Genomic DNA, 20804 nt, shown 5'->3' with positions numbered 1-20804 from the left:
GCAAAATATTTCTCTAAATTTCTAATGATTTTGAAGAACTTGCAAGTCAAAATAAAATTAAAAAATTATTTGATAGCACTTCATTTTCTTTTAATAGATGATATCACTAATTAAAGTAGTTTAGTGCAGGAAATATTACATATGACAATAGTATTATTCTCTCTTCTTTAGAAGACTCAATCCTTAAACATTAATGGGCTTTAAAATTATAATAAAAATTGTTATATTGGTGCATTTGTTTTTTCCAGTATGGCATTTTAATTTCAACACAGTTGCTGTAATAGTTTTAAAATGTTTCTATGCAAATAGACAGTAAATTGATAAGGATATTATTCTTTACGAACTTTATTTTTCACCAGTTTATTAATTTCATTGTTCCAATGATGAATAGCATTATTTCAAACATAGAATATTATTTTTAAAACTTAGCCTATCATGAAACACTTACAAACACTCTGTGGAAATGAGAACCAAACATGTACCTTGCTTAACTGTAAAATGAGTGCTGTCACTAATTTCGCACACCATCCACTCCAGGCTTCTTGTGATTTTATACACCATTTATTAACTACATAGGTACAGTGTTCATAGAGCGCCATCCTTGACATTGCACAGCTGTGGAGATGAACAATCAAATGAAAAACTACCCAGAACCCAATCTGGCTAAGGACGCCAGGAAACAGCAAATGAGAGGTCAGAGCAGATAAAGTTCCATTTTAGCCACCGAATAGGAGAAAACCTACATGGAATTAAAATTTCAAAATGCTTCTCACTATCCTCAATGGAATGACAGGAGCTACCAGTGCAAGTGTGAGAATTTAGTAGCTCACACACTTTTTATTTATGAGGATCAGAGTTTGACTTTGAAATACAGTACTCTAATATGAGCTTCCTGGTGGCTTCGTGATAAAGAATCCACCTGCCAATGCAGGAGACGCGGGTTGGATCCCTGGCAAGTCCCATGGACAGAAGAGCTTATCTATTCCAGCATTGTTCTAATTTGTAGTCTTTGATCTACAACTTGTGAAGTGCTATCTTTGCTGAAAATGTATATATTCTGAGAGGAGGATTACAATGTTTCATATGGATTCAGGGTCCAAGTTGATGTCTATGAATTCTCATGGATGTGGGATCTTTTGTTCTTCTAAAACAATTGTCTCCATCGCTCCTTTCTCAGTGTTTCCTTTTCTCTCCCTGTAGATTTACCATCACCTTGAGAGAAGTTGTTGCCGTTATCCTGGGAATTATCTGTTTTGTCTTGATGTATACTCTAGTGAGAGTGATAACTTATTCCACATAAGTCAATTTTTGAAATTGTGATTGAACTTTTCACTTTAATGATCATCAGTGCCTCTCAAAAATCATATGATGAAATAAAACTCTTATTTTAATATGTGCATTCAGCCTAAATGTGGAATAGCTATTCTCAGACTGTCCAAAGTATAAATAAGAGAATGATTCTAGGGAACATTATATATATATATATATATATACACACATATATATGTATGTATGTATGTATGTATATGTATATATGTATGTATATATGTGTGCATGTATATATATATCTTTTTCTGACTTCATAACTCAAACACAGGCTTTAGGAAGTTGAAAGACCTTATTGATAAATACAAGTTAATTCTTGAGATTGGTTAAACCAAATACTGTAAGAGGTGGTGAAGTCTATTCCTTTAGGCTTTTGTTAATATACCCCCCAATTTTCATTACTTTATTAATTTTTATTGGTAAAAGCAATTTTATTCCAGATAATTCTAATTCTAAAAAACACTACATTTAAACTAAGAAACTAAAATTATTATGATTTATTTAGATCAGTGTTAATTTTTAAAAAGATCATTTCAATGTTTTCTAGGTACTAAAATACCAGAGCAGAACAATTCCTGTATGATAACAAAGCTCTGAAAAGTTACATAATGATTTTCAAAGTTCTGATATTAAATACAGTTAGTTTTGTCTCTGTCTTAGGTTAGACAAAGATAATAATAGTCTTTGACAGGAAAGCATAAATTATAAAATCAAATGATGAACATTCATAAATGATCATAGAAGAGTGTTCCTTCTTAGACAATACATAGAAATATTCAGTTGCAGTCACCATGCCTACTGCTGCCAATTGGCTTAAAGTTCCACAATATAAATAATTTTGCATTCTACAAAAGGAGTGTCATTGATTATCAGGTTATGTAGAGAGTACATATTTTGTCTGTTTGCTTCCTATGGGAACACTGGGGATTAAGAGGTTGACCTTTCTCTGTGAGTGTGTATGTGAGTATGTATCAGCCTGTGAGAATGCATAACTATGTTACATACATATATTTTATACTTAGCAAATATGTAAGTGAATTTTAATTTCTTTAAGATAATTTTTTTGGATAATAATTCATAATCTTTCTTCAGAATGTCATTCTGGTCATTGTCCAAAAGGCTGGTTACATATTCCAACAACTGCTATTATATTACTTTTGAAAAAACATGGAATAGGAGTTTGATAGCCTGTACTTCTAGGAACTCTACTCTGCTTTATATAGATAATGAAGAGGAAATGGTAATATATTAAATGTTTCCAACACTTTGCTAAAGGCTTGATTCAGTCAATATTATATTTGTTAGAATTCATTTGTGTTTTTGTACATATTTGTAGTATGTTTAAGGTTTTTTATTTCATTAAACAATAGAATACAACTTAATGGTATTTTATTTATATTTTTCTTATTAATGCATGCTTTATAATTTCCAGTTCCTGCTTTTTTTGAAAACCATGCCTCTACAAATGTTATTAAATTCTAAAATAAACTGTGCTATTTAATTTTCCCAAATATGAAGGAAAGTATACATGTCATAATTTTGCATATTGATAAAAAATAGAACCATGTAATTGCACATCAGACCATAGATTACAAATTTTCAACACCCAGCTGCCCTGAAAACTGAAAGTGCTAGTCGGTCAGTCGTGTGGGACTCTTTGCGATCCAGTGGACCGCAGACCGCCAGGCTCCTCTGTCAATGGAATTTCCCAGGCAAGGATACTGGAATGAGTAGCCATTCCCTTCTCCAGGGTTCTTCCTGACCCAGGATAGAATCCGATTGCCTGTACTGTAGGCAGATTCTTTACCAGCTGAGTCAGAAGAGAAGCCCAGCAGCCCCATCCTCTGTGATTTCTCATCACGTCTATGTCCTCCTTATTTACCCACTGTCATGACTTTTGATATTACAGTATCTTTTTGCATGTTTTTGCACTTCATAAAAGTGGGATCATACAGTATGCATTTTTCTTTCTGTCTCCACTCACTGCCGTATGCTACTTTTAAAATCATCCCTATTCTTGCATTTACCTGGAGTTTGTTCTTTTCTACTGCTCATTATGTAAAATCCATTCCATCCAATGTCTCTGACTGGAAATGGAGTCTTATGCCTTCAGAGATAAAGAGGCTTCCTGGGTTCAGTACTTTAAGTCATGGAATCACCTTTGCTGACCCCATCCTTCCCCCTACAACCTGCTTCTAGTGCCTCTTGGTGGAGAAAGGACAAGCACTTCCTCTGATTGCTCCTTGTTAGCAGGTGTTCTGACCAATCACCTTCTAAGGCTCACCGGGTGCTGCTCACAGGATTCCCTTCACACAGGAGGAATGGCTTATCTGTGCCACCTCCTAGAGCTAGGCTGGGTGTTGGGTATTGGGAAGCAGCAGGCCTCCATCACTTTCTTCTGTTGGGGAGGGGATATAAAATGCCCCTAATTTTTCCGTCACCTCAGGGTCTCAAACCATTTCACTTTTCTCTTCCTACCCTTCTTTCTTTCTTGTGTCTTTCATTAGTTCCTGTGTTTACAGTTGAACTTAGCAGGGAGGAGCAGAGAGAAATGAGTCTCTGATCCCTTGTCTGGTCCACTGGATTTCACCAATACAGAAACAGATTGTTTTGAGGTTTACCTAGTCAAAGAATGGTGCGGGACCCAGAAAACAAATCTTTGTCTTTCATGTCATTTATTTTCTCAATTTCATTTGCTTAATTTTCTTCTAAAACTGAAACTCTGAGAAACATATTAGCGAAATCCAGTGATATAATCACAGTATTTGGAAAAACGAATGTTGCAGAATCTGAAAACATTTAAAACCTTGCTATATTCAATTTGACAACATGGGTAACAATTAAAATACATGAATCAGACTTTTCCTTATTAACATAAGAAAAGCAATGAAACTGCTAAACATAAATATTTGAGTTTATTTTAAACCCAAAGTACAGACATTGGTTAATGCTTTGACAAATATTAACTTTCAATTTTGTACTTTTAGTGTGAGATTAGACTGACTCTAATCTTGTTCAGAAAACTAAGGATCCTTGATTTCTTTCATCAGTGTTTTATAGTTTTCTATATATGAGTCTTTTGTTTCTTTAGGTAGATTTAATCTAAGTATTTTATTTTTCATCACAATGGTGAATGAAATTGTTTCATTAATTTCTCTTTCTGTTTTCTCATTGTTAGTGTATAGGAATGCAAGGGGTTTCTATGAATTATTAGTTTCATATCCTGTAACTTTACTATATTCATTGATTAGCTCTAGTAATTTTCTGGTGGTGTCTTTACACTGTCTTTACAGCTTCCTATATAGAGGATCATGTCATCGGCAAACAGTGAGAGTTTTGCTTCTTTTCCAATCTGGATTCCTTTTATTTCTTTTTCTTCTCTGATTGCTGTGGCTAAAACTTTCAAAACTATGTTGAATAGTAGTGGTGAGAGTGGGTTCCTGACTCTAGATGAAATGCTTTCAATTTTTCACCATTGAGGATAATGTTTGCTGTGGGTTTATCATATATGGCTTTTATTATGTTGAGGTATGTTCCTTCTATGCCTGCTTTCTGGAGGGTTTCTATCATAAATTGATGTTGAATTTTGTCAGAAGCTTTCTGTGCATCTATTGACATCTTCATATGCTTTTTATCTCTCAATTTGTTAATGTGGTGTATCACATTGACTGAATTGTGAGTATTGAGAATCCTTGTATCCCTGGGATAAAGCCCACTTGGTCATGATGCATGATATTTTTAATATATTGTGAATTTTGTTTGTTAGAATTTTGTTGAGGATCTTTGCATCTATGTTCATCAGTGATATTGGCCTGTATCTTTCTCTTTTTGTGGTATCTTTGTCTGGTTTTGGTATTAGGGTGATGGTGGCCACATAGAATGAGTTTGGAAGTTTACTTTCTGCTGCAATTTTCTGGAAGAGTTTGAGCAGGATAGGTGTTAGCTCTCCTCTAAATTTTTGGTAGAATTCACCTGTGAAGCCATCAGGTCCTGGGATTTTGTTTGTTGGAAGATTTCTAATTACAGTTTTGATTTCCATATTTGTAATAGGTTTGTTAAGATTTTCTATTTGTTCCTGGTTCAGTTTTGGAAGGTTATATTTTTCTAAGAATTGGTCCATTTCTTCCAAGTTGTCTATTTTATGTTAAATAAATCAAAGATGACACAAATAGATGGAAAAATATACAAAATTCATGGATTGGAAGAATCAATATAGTAAAAATGAGTATACAACTGAAAGCAATCTATAGATTCAATGCACTCCCTATCAAGCTACTAACAGTATTTTTCAAAGAACTAAAACAAATAATTTTACAAAATGTATAGAAATACAAAAAAAAAATCTTAAATAGCCAAAGCAATTTTGAGAAAGAAGAATGGAACTGGAGGAATCAACCAGCCTGACTTCAGACTATACTACAAAGCTACAGTCATCAAGACAGTATGGTACTGGCATAAAGACAGAAATATAGGTCAATGGAGCAAAATAGAAAGCCCAGGGATAAATCTACACAGCTATGGACAACTTGTCTTTGACAAAAGAGCCAAGAATATACAATGGAGAGAAGACAATCCCTTTAACAAATGGTGCTGGGAAAACTGGTCGACCACCTGTAAAAGAATGAAACTAGAACACTTTCTAACACCATAAACAAAAATAAACTCAAAATGGAATTAAAGATCTAAATGTAAAGCCAGAAGCTATAAAACTCCTAGAGGAAAACATAGGCAAAACACTCTCTGACATAAATCATAGCAGGATTCTCTATGACCCACCTTTCAGAGTAATGCAAATAAAAGCAAAAATAAACAAATGGGACCTAATTAAATTTAAAAGTTTTTGCACAATGAAAGAAACTACAAGTAAGGTGAAAAGGAAACCTTCAGAATGGGAGAAAATAATAGCAAATGAAGCAACTGACAAAGAATTAATCTCAAAAATATACAAACAGCTCCTGCAGCTCAATACCACAAAAATAAATGACCCAAACCAAAAATGGGCCAAAGAACTAAACAGACATTTCTCCAAAGAAGACATATAGATGGCTAACAAACACATGAATAGATGCTCAACATCACTCACTAGCAGAGAAATGCAAAGCAAAACCACAATGAGGCACCGTCTCACACTGGTCAGAGTGGCTGCTATCAAAAAGTCCTCAAAAAATAAATGCTGGAGAGGGTGCAGAGAAAAAGGAACCCTCTTACACTGTTGGTGGGAATGTACACTAGTACAGCTACTGTGGAGAAGAGCGTGGAGATTCCTTTAAAAATGGAAATAAGGGGCAGTCCTAAGATGACAGAAGACTAGGATGGGGAGACCACTTTCTCCCCCACAAATTCATTGAAAGATCATTTGAACGCTGAGCAAATTCTACAAAACAACTTCTGGAAGCTGGCAGAGGACACCAGGCACCAAGAAAGGCAGCCCATTGTCTTCGAAAGTAGGTAGGACAAAATATAAAAGATAAAAAGAGAGACAAAAGACTTAGGGATGGAGCCCTGTCCCGGGGAGGGAGTCGTGAAAGAGGAGAAGTTTCCAAACAACAGGAAAACCTCTCACCTGCGGGTCTGTGGGGAATTTTGAACTCTGTGGAACAAGGCGAGGGTGGAATGGTTTGAGAGAGTAGCGTTGAAACCTGTATATTATCATATGTGAAGTGTATCGCCGGTCCAGGTTCAATGCATGAGACAGGCTGCTCACAGCTGGTGCACTGGGATGACCCTGGGGGATGGGATGGGGAGGGAGGTGAGAGAGGGGTGCTGGATGGGTAACACATGTGCACCCATAGCTGATTCATGTCGATGTTTGGCACCACTACAATATTGTAAAGTAATTAGCCTCCAATTGAATTCAATAAATTAATTTTAAGAAAAAGATATACAGCTCCTACCTCCTCTTAAAAAAGGGGAAGGGGGGAGATAGAACTGCCATATGACCCAGTAATCCCACTGCTGAGTATACATACTCAGAAAAGCAGAATTGAAAGAGACACGTGCACCCCAATGTTCATTGCAACACTGTTTACAATAGCTAGGACATGGAAGCAACCTAGATATCCATCGCCAGACAAATGGATAAAAAAGCTGTGGTACATATCCACAATGGACTACTACTCAGCTATTAGAAAGAATGCATTTGAATCAGTTCTAATGAGGTGGATGAAACTGGTGCCTATCATAAAGAGTGAAGTAAGTCAGAAAGGAAAACACCAATGCAGTATATTAAGGCATACATATGGAATTTAGAAAGATGGTAATGATGACACTATATGCGAGACGGCAGAAGAGACAGATATAAAGAACAGATTTTTGGACTCTGTAGGATAGGGTGAGGGTGGGGTGATTTGAGAGAATAGCATTGAAACATGTATATTACCACATGTGAAATACATCACCAGTCCAAGTTCAATACATGAAACAGGGCACACAAAGCCAGTGCACTAGGGCAACCTGGAGGGATGGAATGGGGAGGGAGGTGGGAGGAGAGATCAGGATGGGGGACACATGTACACCCACAGCTGATTCATGTCAATGTATGGCCGAAACCCCTACAATATTGTAAAGTAATTCACTACAGTTAAGTTACTCAGTCGTGTCTGATTCTTTGCAGCCCCATGAACTGCAGCACACCAGGCTTCCCTGTCCATCACCAACTCCTGGAGTCTACCCAAACCCATGTCCATTGAATCAATGATGACATTCAACCATCTCATCTTCTATCATCCCCTTCTCCTCCTGCCCTCAATCTTTCCGAGCATCAGGTTATTTTCAAATGAGTCAGGTCTTAACATCAGGTGGCCAGAGTATTGGAGTTTCAGCTTCAACATCAGTCCTTCCTTCCAATGAACACCAGGACTGATTTCCTTTAGGATGGACTGGTTGGATCTCCTTGCAGTCCAGGGGAGTCTCAAGAGTCTTCTCCAACACCACAGTTCAAAAGCATCAATTCTTCAGGGCTCAGCTTTCTTTACAGTCCAACTCTCACATCCATACATGACTACTGGAAAAACCTTAGCCTTGACTAGATGGACCTTTGTTGACAAAGTAATGTCTCTGCTTTTTAATATGCTGTCTAGGTTGGTCATAACTTTCCTCCTAAGGAGTAAGTGTCTTTTAATTTCATGGCTGCAATCATCATCTGCAGTGATTCTGGAGCCCCAAAAAATAAAGTCTGACACTCTTTACACTGTTTCCCCATCTGTTTGCCATGAAGTGATGGGACTGGATGCTATCATCTTAGTTTTCTGAATGTTGAGCTTTAAGCCAACTTTTTCACTCTCCTCTTTCCTTTCACCAGGAGACTCTTTAGTTCTTCTTCACTTTCTGCCATCAGGGTGGTGTCATCTGCATATCTGAGGTGATTTATATTTTTCCTGGCAATCTTGATTCCAGCTTCGGCTTCATCTATCCAGCATTTCTCATGATGTACTCTGCAAATAAGTTAAATAAGCAGGGTGACAATATACAGCCTTGACATACTCCTTTTCCTATTTGGAACCAGTCTGTTGTTCCATGTCCAGTTCTTTTTTTTTTTTTTTTTTTCATTTATTTTATTAGTTGGAGGCTAATTACTTTACAATATTGAAGTGGGTTTTGTCATACATTGACATGAATCAGCCATGGAGTTACACGTATTCACCATCCCGATCCCCCCTCCCACCTCCCTCTCCACCCAATTCCTCTGGGTCTTCCCAGTGTACCAGGCCTGAGCACTTGTCTCATGCATCCAACCTGGGCTGGTGATCTGTTTCACTATAGATAAAATACATGTTTAGATGCTGTTCTCTCGAAACATCCCACCCTCGCCTTCTCCCACAGAGTCCAAAAGTCTGTTCTGTACATCTGTGTCTCTTTTTCTATTTTGCATATAGGGTTATCATTACCATCTTTCTAAATCCCATATATATGTGTTAGTATGCTGTAATGTTCTTTACCTTTCTGGCTTACTTCAGTCTGTATAACGGGCTCCAGTTTCATCCATCTCATTAGAATTGATTCAAATGAATTCTTTTTAATGGCTGAGTAATATTCCATGGTGTATATGTACCACAGCTTCCTTATCCATTCGTCTGCTGATGGGCATCTAGGTTGCTTCCATGTCCTGGCTATTATAAACAGTGCTGCGATGAACATTGGGGTGCATGTGTCTCTTTCAGATCTGGTTTCCTCGGTGTGTATGCCCAGAAGTGGGATTGCTGGGTCATATGGCAGTTCTATTTCCAGTTTTTTAAGAAATCTCCACACTGTTCTCCATAGCGGCTGTACTAGTTTGCATTCCCACCAACAGTGTAGGAGGGTTCCCTTTTCTCCACACCCTCTCCAGCATTTATTGCTTGTAGACTTTTGGATAGCAGTCATCCTGACTGGCAGGTAATGGTACCTCATTGTGGTCTTGATTTGCATTTCTCTGATAATGAGTGATGTTGAGCATCTTTTCATGTGTTTATTAGCCATCTGTAGGTCTTCTCAAAATGGATTAAAGATCTAAATGTAAGAAAAGAAACTATAAAACTCCTAGAGGAGAACATAGGCAAAACACTCTCCAACATAAATCAGAGCAGGATCCTCTATGACCCACCTCCCAGAATATTGGAAATAAAAGCAAAAATAAACAAATGGGACCCAATGAAACTGAAAAGCTTTTGCACAACAAAGGAAACTATAAGCAAGGTGAAAAGACAGCCCTCAGTTTGGGAGAAAATAATAGCGAATGAAGCAACAGACAAAGGATTAATCTCAAAACTATACAAGCAACTCCTGCAGCTCAATTCCAGAAAAATAAATGACCCAATCAAAAAATGGGCGAAAGAACTAAACAGACATTTCTCCATGTCCAGTTCTAACTCTTGCTTCCTGACTTGCATACAGGTTTCTCAAGAGGCAGGTCAGGTGGTCTGTTATTCACATCTCTTTGAGAATTTTCCACAGTTTGTTGTGATCCACACACTCATTGTCATATTCAATAAAGCAGAAATAGATGTTTTTTTCTAGAACTCTCTTGCTTTTTTGATGATCCAGTGAATGTTGGCAATTTGATCTCTGGTTCCTCTGCCATTTCTGAAACCAGCTTGAACATCTGGAAGTTCATGGTTCATGTGTTTCTGAAGCCTGGCTTGGAGAATTTTGAGCATTACTTTATTAGCGTGTGAGATGAGTGCAATTGTGCAGAAGTTTGAGCATTCCTTAGCATTGCCTTTCTTTGGGATTGGAATGAAAACTCTCCTTTTCCATTCCTGTGGCTACTGCTGAGTTTTCCAAATTTGCTGGCATATTGAGTGGAGCATTTTCACAGCATCATCTTTTAGGATTGAAATAGCTCAACTGGAGTTCTAGTTGTACTACATTTGGTAATTTTATTTTTTATGCATTTTCTATTTAATACAGATATTCAAACAAATTCATACTATGGCCTTATTATCTATTTAACATCTGTAAAAGCCATAATGGTATTGTCATATTTAGTATAGATGTAAAAGATTTATGGCTTCTCATTTTTTCTTAAAATATCTTTTATCAATTATATTGCTTTTGAAGTGAAAATAACTTTGGCTATTTTACTCCTTTCTAATGTAGTTTCTTTCTTTGTCATGATTTTGTTTCATTTATTTTCCTTTTATTTCTTTATCTGGACTACCTTAATTTAATTTTACCTAATCACTTTTTAATTTTTGGTTTCTTGGGGAACCTCACTAAATTTATTATTTCTTATTTTTTGTTTGTGGTGTATACATTTAAGGCAATCAATATTTCACAAGACAGCCTTTTGCTATTATATTTTCCTTTTAAATCATATAAAAATTCAGAACATTCACTTTGGATTTTTCTTGGGTTCATATGTTATTTAGAAATGTTTAACTGAACTTAAAACCAGATAAAGATTTTCACATTTTTGGTTATTGCTTCTAGTTTATTTTTTTATTTTTATTTTTTTTCATTTATTTTTATTAGTTGGAGCCTAATTACTTTACAATATTGTAGTGGGTTTTGTCATACATTGACATGAATCAGCCATGGTTTTACATGTATTCCCCATCCCGATCCCCCCTCCCACCTCCCTCTCTACCCACTCCGTCTTGCTTCTAGTTTAAATTGTAGAATATTTCTATGAATCTGGAAACAATCTATATCTCTATTATATGTGGCTGGTGTGAATGAGGAGGAATTATTACATTTTATTTCTTTATAATTAATTAAAAACTAAATTTGAATACTCACACTTCAAGTGTCCCTCTGCCAAATTTGACTGAAGGCTATTATAATGACACTACAGTTCTATATAGTTCATATTAATATATAGTGAATTTTTGGAAAATTTAAGTATAATTAAAAATGTGAGTATTCCATACGAGTATATAAATGTGTGCATGCACATATGTGTTGGTTAATTTTCTAGTTTAGATCTGTCTATAATCTTACTGGTATATCTGTTTGCCAGATAAGCAGTGACTGGGAATTGTTTAAATCTCCATTTATGATTGCTTTTTTAAAATTTCTGAAATTATATTTATTTATTTTTAATTGATTGATGATTGTTTTACAATATTGGTTTGATTTCTGCCATGTATGAGCATGAATTAGCCATACCTATACATGTGTTCCCTCCCTCTTGGACCTCCCTCCCACCTCCCTGCCTTTCCCACCCTGCTGGTTGTTACAGAGCCCTGGTTTGAGGTTAACCTACATACCTTTCTCAAATCCTTCTTGAAGTTGTACTATTAAGGACATGCAGATTTTTTTTAATTGTTAATGGTATGATCCTCAATACACTGTTATGAAACATGCTTCATCTTTTCTAACATGATTCTTGCCTTATATTGTGACAGTTAATGTACAGACAGTACTGACAGTACAGTTAATGTACTGACAGTTAACTTTAGCAGTTCTATCAGCTTGGGCTGCATGATATCATTTTTCATCTTCTTAAATTTCCTCTTTATGTTTCATTTTAAAAAGTGTCATTAAGATAGCAGTTATTAAAATAATTCTTATATATATATAGCTATATTTAATAAAATGTTTTACATTACAAGCATTCTTAGAATTTAAGTGGAAAGCTATTCCATATATATTTAACCTAATTTTAAAATTATTGTATTCTTTATATACTTATTTGTGTGTAAGTGTATATAATTAATTTTTAAATATAATATATTGTTTCTTTGCATTGTCCTTTATCTTTTTCTTATATCTCACAATAATAGCTGTATTAAGTACAATATTTTAAATTAAAACATTCTTAAAATTTAAATGGAAAGCTATTCCATATGTATTTAACTTAATTTCAAAATCACTGTAAACTTTATATATATTATTTTTATATAAGCATATATAATTAATTTTTAAGTATAGTGTATTGTTTCTTTGCATTCTGCTTTATCTTTTTCTTATTTTTCACAATAGATATTTTTTTACTTTCCTCTACTGGAACTTATTCATTTAATATGCCTTAGTTTTATTAGTGCCCTACATTTTACAGTTTGTATCCTCTACTCAGCAAAAAACAAGTTGCTTTCACCTACTTCTCAAACAATGAAAAAACATTTATTCTCTACTTTTATTCACTGTTCATGCCATATTTGTTCTCTTGGATTTGAATACAAATGTATATTTACAATTTGAAATTTTATCATTAACATTTTACCTCTCAATATTTATTTGGATATAGTCACATAATTTCCTTTCTTCAAATCTCCTTTTCTTACAAAATTTAACCTAAATTAAATTTCTTCTTTAGAAGATGTTAAATATTTCCTTTACTTAGAGTCAGTTGGTAATTTCCCTCCATTGTGTAGTCACTCAGGCATGTCTGACTCCTTGCGACCCCACCAACTGTAGCCCACCAAGCTCCTCTATGGGCTTCCCTTGTGGCTCAGCTGGTTTACATAGTCCAACAATTGCTATTACACTAGTTTTGGGGGGAAAAAAATGGAATGAGAGTTTGACGGCCTGCGCTTCTAAGAATTTTACTCTGCTTTATATAGATAATGAAGAAGAAATGGTAAGACATTAAAGGTATCTAACACTTTGCTAAAGTCTTGAATCAGCCAATGTTATTTTTGTGGGATTCATTCATGTTCTGTACATAGTTGTAGTTTTTAGTCTGTTAATACTCCACTGTGTGACTTTATGTTTTATTTCTGTGTTTACAACTTTAATGCACATTTGATAATTTCCATTTCTTGCTTTTCATGGAAATCTAGCCCTAATAAATGATTTTCTTCCTAAAATAAACTTCGTTATTTCATTTTCTCATACATTAAGGAAACTAAATATATAGGTGAGCATATTGATCACAAAGTGTATAGAATCATGTGATTACATAACAGAGCATCAAATTGAAGTTTCCTGGCCCCAGTACCCGATTCTGTGTATTTTCCCATCACATCTCCTCCCTCCTTATCTAATTGCTGTCTTGACTTAATACTACAGAATCTCTGCTTGTTTTTGAATTTCATATACATGGAATCATGGGCTTCCCCAGTGGCTCAGCAGTAAAGAATCCATCTGTGATGCAGGAGTGGAGGTTCTATCCCTGGGTAAGGAAGATGCCCTGGAGGAGGACATGGTAACCCACTCCAGTATTCTTGCCTGGAGAATCCCATGGACTGAGGAGCCTGGTAGGTTACGGTCCTTGGGGTCACAAAGAGTCAGTCATGACTGAAGCAACTAAGCACGCATGGATACATACACGGAATCATATATCATGCAGTTTTCTTTCTGTCTCTGCTCACTCACATATGATGTTTTTGCAGTTCATCCATACTACTGAATTTTTGCATAATTTGTTATTTTCCACTGCTCATAAAGTAAATGTAACATTTAAGATCAATTCTATGCAATGTCTCTGGGTAAAAGTGGAGTCTTATGTCCTCAGGGATAAAGAGGTTTTCTGGGTTCAGTACTTTTAGGCATGGGATTCCCTTTGCTGGTCCCATTTCCACCCTTACCGCCCAATCCTAGTGTCTCTCAGTGGAGGAAGGAGAAGAACTTCCTCTGACTGCTCCGTGTGAGCAGGTGTCCTGATGGATCCCCTTTAAGGCTCATCTGGTATTGCCTACAGGATTCACACAGCAGAGGAGTGGCTTACCTGGGCCACCTTCTACGGAAAAGCTGGGTGTTGGGTGTTGGAAAGCAGCAGGCCTAGGTCATATTCTTCTTTGGGGGGAAGACACAAAATGCTTCTAATTGTTGTTCCCTAATACAGGGTCTCCAACCATTTCACCTTTCTCTTTCAGAATTCTCCACTCTTGTGCCTATCCTTAATTCGAGTGTTTATAGTTGTACTTAGTAGGGATTAGCAGAGAGAAATGAGTCTCTGACACCTTATCTGGTTCACTGGAATCCACCAATACAGAAACAGTGTTTATAGTTGTACTTAGTAGGGAGTAGCAGAGATAAATGAGTCTCTGACCCCTTGTCTGGTTCACTAGAATCCACCAATACAGAAACAGGTTGATTCAGGGTTTATTTAGTTAACAAATGGTGTGAAGTCCAGCAACCAAAAATTTGGCTTTCATGTCACTTATTTTCTCAATTTCAACCCCTTAATTTCCTTCTAAAACTTAAACTCTGAAAAATATAGTAGAGAAATTCATGGATAGAGTGACAGTATCTAGAGAAATAAAAAACACAGAATCTAAAAACTTATTTGAAATCTTGCTATGAGAGTTTTTACAACATGAGTAACAAAATATGTAAAGCAGATTTTCCTTATTTACATAAAAAAACAATGAAAATCCTAAGCATAACTGAGCTAATTTTAAATCAGAAGTACAGATATTAGTTAATGTCTTGGCTATATTAAAACTTTCAACTTTATGTCTTCAGTATTAGATTAGGGATCTAACACTCTCATTTTGTTCAGGAAACTAAGGATCCTCTGAAAGAACACACTACCTGCATTTTAAGAAATAATAAAATTTTTCATAGTCATTAAGTGAAAATGCTTTACTTTTGTGTAGAAATACCTGAAGTCCCTCTCAATTATGTCATGGATTCCAGTCTTTCAAGAAGGCAGTGATCTTCCATGGGTGTGGCAAAGTGGCTCAACTTGCAAAGTACAGTAAGTTCTTTTAAAATAATACTATATAGAGGAAGGAAATATGAAAACTAAAAATTTTAAGAATAATATCAAAGATTTGTTTAAATTGAATTATAGAAAGCTGAAGGAAGATGTTGAATGTTAAAGAAATGATTTAAATATTAAAGAATTTTCCAAACAACAAATTCTTGCTAAAATTATATTAAAATCATGACCTGTTTTCAAAAATCTTTTATGACAGTTACATGAAATATGCTATTGTTTCATGAGTTGTTCTTAAGTGATATGACAAAATTATACATTTTTTTCCATTATAAGACAACAGATTTATTACCTGAAAAAAAAAAAAAAAATTGTGCAGTGCTAACCTCGGGGGGGCTTAAAATCAGATGATTATAAATTCCCAAATAAGTGTACTTGCAAGAACAAACTTGAGACTTAAAAGGTGAGTTTGGATGCTATTGGGTAACTTTAGCTCTTGTGAAATGGAAATAATATTCAGTTCAGTTCAGTCACTCAGCCATGCCCAACTCTTTGAAACCCCATGGACTAAAACACGCCAGGCTTCCCCGTCCATCCCCAGCTCCCAGAGTTTACTCAAACTCATGTCCACTGAGTTGGTGATGCCATCTAACCACCTCATCCTCTGTCATTCCCTTCTCCTCTCGCCTTCAATCTTTCCCAGCATCAGGGTCTTTTCAAATGAGTCAGCTCTTCGCATCAGGTAGCCAAAGTATTGGAGTTTCAGCTTCAGCATCAGTCCTTTCAATGAATATTCAGAACTGACTTCCTTTAAGATGGATTGGTTGGATCTCCTTGCAGTCCAAGGGACTCTCAAGAGTCTTCTCCTACACCACAGTTCAAAAGCATCAATTCTTCAGCGCTCAGCTTTCTTTATAGTCCAACTCTTACATCCATATATGACTAGTGGAAAAACCAATGCTTTGACCAGACAGACCTTTGTTGGCAAAGTAATGTCTCTGCTTTTTAATATGCTAGAAATAATATTATGACTGCATAAAGTTTAAAATGAATTACATTCTTTTTTCTAATAATAAAAGTTTTTTTCAAAAACAGTTGAAATATAATATACATACCAAAAAGTACAGATATCATTCCTTTGGTGTCTGACATTTTTGCTCAACATGTTTATGACAATCAAACTTTCTAAACGATCACATGGTGTATGAGTCCATTTACATGAAATATCAAAAATAGAACAGACACCAAAAGCAGGTTAGTGATTACCTAGAGCTGTGTTGGAGATGGGAATAGGAAATGACTGATAACTGATCAATGATGAATACTTCCTAGATTTTTATAATGGTAATGGTTGTAAGTTGTAAATATATTTAAAATCGCTATTTTATATACTTTAACTGGATGAATTTTTTGCTGTGTAAATTATACCACAATAAAGCCATTTTAAAAACTGAAATTATGCTTGGGACTTCATTTAATCTTTAAAATATTTTGTAAAGAGATTCATAGTTACAGTATTTACTCTTCTAGTCAATATCATGCTTTATCCTTTCATGAATTAGGTTTTCATTCATTTCTCCCTTGTATTTTATATTTTTATATATTGAAATCTTACAGAAATATAGGTATTTCCTAGTCATGTTTTTGTAAATGTCATCTTTATTTTTTAAATTTTTAGTAATTTTGCTGTTGCAAACAGAAATACAATGAGATTTACAGCTTGACCTTAACTCCAATGACTTCTCTGATTTTATATATTAATTCTGTCATTTTGAATATATATTCCTCTGGATTTCTTATATAAAAAGTTATTTCATCTATAAACAATTGCACTTCATTTCTTCCCTCCTGTGCAATTGTTGGTTTGTTTTTGGCTTATTTTTACAGGGAAGGGCTTTATCTTCAATATTGAATAGAAGTTACAGTAAAGATCCTATATGTGTCCTTCCTATATTAGCGGGACAACATTTCAATATTTCATCTTCAAGTGTTAGGTTTGTTTTAAGATTTTTTCATCATACCTGCATTTATAACAAATCTCCCATCTTCTGGACAGGTCATATTGTTTACCTACAGAGTGAAAATCTGACTTTGTCAATTCTCACTTCACACTCATCAAATCATGAACTCCTTATTGCAAAATTCAGACTTAAAGAAAGTAGGGAAAACCATTAGGTCATTCAGGTATGAACTAAATCAAATCCCTTATGATTATACAGTGGAAGTGACAAATAGATTCAAGGGACTAGACCTGATAGAGTGCCTGAAGAACTATGGATGGAGGTTCAAAACATTGTACAGGAGGTAGTGATCAAAATCAAACCCAAGAAAAAGAAATGCAAAATGATTATCTGAGGAGGCCTTACAAATAGCTGAGAAAGGAAGAGAAGAGAAAGGCAAAGGAGACAAAGAAATATATACCCATCTGAATGCAGAGTCCCAAAGAATAGCAAGGAGAGATAAGAAAGCCTTTTAAGTGATCAGTGCAAAGAAATAGAGGAACAATAGAATGGGAAACACTAGAGATTTCTTTAAAAAAAAAACTAGAGATACCAAGGAGATATTTCATGCAAAGACAGGCACAATAAAGGACAGAAATGGTATGAACTTAACAGAAAGAGAATATATTAAGAAGAGGTGGTAAGAATACACAGAAGAGCTGTACAAAAAAAGACCTTCATGACCCAGATAATCACAATGGTGTGATCACTCACCTAGAGCCAGACATCCTGGAATGTGAAGTCAAGTGGGCCTTAGGAAGCATCACTACAAACAAAGCTAGTGGAGGTGATGAAATTCTAGTTGAACTATTTCAAATCCTGAAAGATGATGCTGTGAAAGTGCTGCACTCAATATGCCAGCAAATTTGGAAAACTCAGCAGTGGCCAACAGAACTGGAAAAGGTCAGTTTTCATTCCATTCTAAAAAAAGAGCAATACCAAAAAATGTTCAAACTACCACACAATTGCACTCATTTCACATGCTAGCAAGGTAATGCTTAAAATCCTTCAAGCTAGACTTCAACAGTATGTGAACCAAAAACTTCCAGATGTTCAAGCTGGATTTAGAAAAGGCAGAGGAACCAAAGAACAAATTGCCCTAGTCCGCTGAATCATAGAAAAAGCAAGGGAATTCCAAAAAAAATCTACGTCTGCTTCATTGACTACACTAAAACATTTGACTGTGTTGATCACAACAAACTGTAGAAAATTCTTCAAGAGATGGAAATACCAGAGCAACTGTCCTTCCTCCTGAGAAACCTGTATGCAGGTCAAGAAGCAACAGTTAGAACCAGACATGGAACAACAAACTGGTTCCAAATTGGGAAAGGAGTATGTCAAGGCTGTATATTGTCACCCTGCTTATTTAACTTGTGTGCAGATTACATCATGTGAAATGCCAGGCTGGATGAAGCTCAAGCTGGAATCAATACTGCTGGGAGAAATTTCAGTAACTTGAGATATGAAGATATACCATCCTTATGACAGAAAGTGAAGAGGAACTAAAGAGCTTCTTGATGAAAGTGAAAGGGGAGAGTGAAAAAGCTGGATTAAAATTCAAGAGTCAAAAAACTAAGATCATGGCATACACTTTTATCAATTCACGGCAAATAGATGGGAAAAAATAGAAACAGTGACAGACTTAATTTTCTTGGGCTCCAAAATCACTGCGATGGTGACTGCAGCCCTGAAATTAAGACTCTTGCTCCTTGGAAGCAAAGCTATGATGAACCTAGATACCATATTAAAAAGCAAAGACATCACATCACTTTGTCAACAAAGATCCGTAAGTCAAACTATGGTTTTTCCAATAGTCATGTACGGATGTGAGAGCTGGACCATAAAGAAGGCTGAGCCCTGAAGAATTGATGCTTTTGAGTTGTACAGCTGGAGAAAAGTCTTGAGAGTCCCTTGGACAGCAAGGAAATCAAACCTGTCAATCCTTAAGGAAACCAACCCTGATTATTTATTGGAAGGACTGATGCTGAAGCTGAATCAGGACTGATGCTGAATATCCTTTGGAAGCCATCTGATGTGAAAAGCCGACTCACTGGAAAAGACCCTGATTCTGGGAAAGACTGAGGGCAGGAGGTTAAGTTTCTCTTATAGGTCGTTCCTGAGTATTAAGTAGAGCCACCTGTACTAAACAGTGGTTCTTATTAATTATTTATTTTTATATAGTAGTGTTATATGTCAATCTCAATCTCCCAATTTAATTCAAAGTGATACATACACCCCAACTCTATTGCAACACTATTTATAATACAACAACAACCAGGACATGAAAACAACCTAAATGTCAATTAACAGATGAATGGACAGAGAAGATGTGGTCCATTTATGCAATGGAGTATTACTCTGCCAGAAAAAGAATGAAATAATATCATTTGCTGCAACATGGATGGACCTGGAGATTGTCACACTCAGTAAAGTGAGTGAGACAAAGACTCACACTCAATTCTTGTCATTCTAGACTGTTCCATGTTCCATCCATCTCCAGATATTCATAACCTCACTTAAACCAACAATACTGGACTACACATAGCTCTCTTTATTCATTTTAATGCCTCTTTCTTCTAAGTCTTTATCCTTTCTATAATCAATTCTTGGTATATCTTAGCCCCATTCAACTTTCTATGTAACATGTATGTATGAGAGTTGCTCAGTCATGTCTGATTCTCTGTGACCCCATGGACTATGTAGTCCATGGAATTCTCCAGACCAGAATCCTGGAGTGGGTAGCCTTTCCCTTCTCCAGGGCATCTTCCCAACCCAGGGATTGAACCCAGGTCTCCTGCATTGCAGGCGGATTCTTTACCAGCTCAGCCACAAGGGAAGTTTGATATGAGACATATTGTTTTTAAATAAACTCCTTCTAAATCACCTAATCCAGGACATCTCCCGAACACCATTTCCTCACAGTTGATATTGGTAATCCATTATGAAATTGTCAGATATAATTCTCTCTTCTATAATACCTAGCAATTGTGTTTACCATTGCAAATTACATGTTCATTTAAAACCATATGCTTATGTCTATAAACAGACTGTGAACAATTAGATAATAGGGACTGTGCTTTTTATTTTTTTTAACTGTATATATATATCTGTTGCCAAACAATATACTTGACACACAGAAATCCTTAACAAAGACTAACTCAAACAAGAAATAGGATAGAGTCTTCATGAAAGTACAAGTAGTTTCCTATTTGTGTGTGTACATATATATATTCTATTGTGCTGTGATGTTATTAATTCTGTATATAATAATGGAGAAAAAATAAGCCAGTATAAAGAGGCTCAAGGAGGTTGGCTACTACCATAGAAGGAAAACTGCAAGGTTTCAGTAGATATTTTCAAACTCTCCAAGAGGATAATGTAAGAACTGTAGAGTTTAAACAATGCATTTTTATTCCTGTGTATGTAAATGAATCTGCTAACAATAAATGAAG

General features: G+C 35.6%; 1 pseudogene; it reads left to right on the top strand.

Annotated features, from left to right (window-relative positions):
- The first annotated feature begins 623 nt into the window (after positions 1-623).
- LOC133043065 (NKG2-A/NKG2-B type II integral membrane protein-like) lies at positions 624-15812 on the top strand (annotated as a pseudogene).
- Positions 15813-20804: the final 4992 nt, after the last annotated feature.

The sequence above is a fragment of the Dama dama genome, chromosome 22 (genome assembly GCF_033118175.1).
Source record: "Dama dama isolate Ldn47 chromosome 22, ASM3311817v1, whole genome shotgun sequence".
NCBI classification, from domain to species: domain Eukaryota; kingdom Metazoa; phylum Chordata; class Mammalia; order Artiodactyla; family Cervidae; genus Dama; species Dama dama.
Note: the sequence above shows the minus strand (reverse complement) of the source record. Positions and strands in the feature narration are given on the sequence as shown.